General features: G+C 43.3%; 1 pseudogene; it reads right to left on the bottom strand.

The window, feature by feature from the left end:
• Positions 1-1,493: 1,493 nt before the first annotated feature.
• Positions 1,494-1,900, bottom strand: LOC110588630 (annotated as a pseudogene).
• Between the last annotated feature and the right edge of the window lie 200 nt (positions 1,901-2,100).

Here is a 2,100-nt window from a genome sequence, read left to right on the forward strand (position 1 = left end):
CTGCATCGGGCTCCCTGCTCGGCAGGGAGCCTGCTTCTCCCTCTGACCCTCCCCCCTCTCATGTACTCTCTCTCATTCTCGCTCTCTCAAATAAATAAATAAATCTTTAAAAAAAAAGAACAAGAGAGTTAAGCCATGAAGATGAATATTTTCACTCATCAGATTGACAAATAAGTAAATCCCTTGATGGCAACTCTGAAAAAAAAAATGGACAGTGTAAGTTGACAAACTTTTTAGGGGCCAAATAGGTAGTGGTATATCAAAATGTCAAATGTGCGTACTTTGATCTAACAATTTTTACCGCCTGGATTTGGATTCCTTCGGGTCTTATAGGATCAAAGGAGCAGATAGTCTAAGGCTGATTTTTCCCCTAGACGGAGGCAAATCCCCTCTGATGCCCCATGCATTAGGAAGGGTTGCACTCTGGCTGGTGGGAGCAGACACTGCTCCAGGTCTTGAGAGTGCAGCAAGTGCTGTTCCCTCTAATCCTTCCGGGTGGTTCTTTCCCTGCCCTCACACTGTTTCCCACATGCAGGTGCTGGTCAGTACTTGGCTGAGTACTTGCGGAGGACCATCTGCACATTCCCAGATTTCTCTCACCAGGTAGCTTTAACTTTCTACGTTGCCAGTTCTAGCCTCCTTTGTCTCCCCAGAGTCTCGTTTGCATGTCCCTAACTCAGGGACACCTTGCCCTCAGTCTGGCCCTTCTGCATCAGGGTCTGGAAACTCTTGAAGCAGTAAACTGGGATAGTCCCAGTGTCATTTATTATCTCTTAGGGATCACTGTCCTTCGCTGTCTGAGGTTCAGTGTCTTTAAAACCATTGTTCCAAATATTTCATTTGGTATTCTTTGTTGCTCTAGGCAGGAGGATAAATCTGATCTGTTATTCCATCTTGGCCAGAAGCCGAAGATTATTGCTTTCATTCATCCATCCATCCACCCATCCATCCATCCATCCGTCCATTCATTCATTTATTTAAATCTGCATGGCTATTTTATTTCCATTAGAAAAATATGACCTATTAAAATTTTGGTCCACTTTCTTCTCCTTTACCTCTACCATTCAAACTTCAACACTTTAATTTTCCTCAAGTAAAAGCAGAATTATATAGCTGATGTGAGAGCTAAATATTTTGCCTCATTAAATTAATAGGATTTAATTGAATTAGATGTGCTCTTATTTATCAGAAACAGTGACTCATTTCTCCTACATGTTATTTCCCTTTACTTTTATTTATTTGGGTAAGTACGTAACGAGTGTCTCCTTTCCCACATGCGGTAACATGAGCGTGTGTCAGCGTGATTTGTAACGTTGGTACATGGATTTGTCATCTGATCGTCAATTCATGCTCAAGTCCCCTTATTATATGGTATTTCCATAATAACTTCCAATGTTTTAGTCAGTCGTACACTTTCCAACATCGATTGTAAAAATTAAGTTGTTAATTTAAAAACATTATTAGAACTCCAGGCTAAATACTGCCGAACCCACTTAGAGCGATGCCCTCGTGAAAGGTCCTTGGTCAGCCACTGCTTCAGTCCCCACGTGGCCTCCTTTGGGCAAAGCAGCAAGCTGGTGAGCAGCTCTTACAGAAAAACGACTCTTGAAGGGCTGTTTGTCCATTTCATCGGCAGTCTTGGAGTCATTCACGTCAGCCAGCAAAACAGTTGTTTTTACCGCATTGGTGAAGTCACAGCCTGCAGCTGACAGAATTTCACCCATGTTTGTAAGAGCTTGTTTGGCTTCTTCTGCTGGCCCCCTGGCACCAGCTATCCACAGGAGGGGTCCACGCCTCGCTGTGCTGAAATGTAAATGGTCCTGTCGACTCACCCGGCTTGACTGCAGGAACCAATGGTCCCCGGGGCTTTCGCAGTGCTGATCACCTTTCTGATCAAAGATCAAAGATAGCCCTTCTAGCTTGCCACCTGCCCCTCCAAGAGAATAATCCCTTACATTGCCTCCGCTAGCACCTCTCTGGACTAACTGGACAGACTATTGCTTGTAAAAGAAGGATACAGATATAGAGGATAATTATTAACCAGAGTTTATTGGAAATAATTATTCATTGACAAAAACTGTTGTTTTGCAGCCACTTACT

The sequence above is a fragment of the Neomonachus schauinslandi genome, chromosome 2, assembly GCF_002201575.2.
Source record: "Neomonachus schauinslandi chromosome 2, ASM220157v2, whole genome shotgun sequence".
Lineage (NCBI taxonomy): Eukaryota > Metazoa > Chordata > Mammalia > Carnivora > Phocidae > Neomonachus > Neomonachus schauinslandi.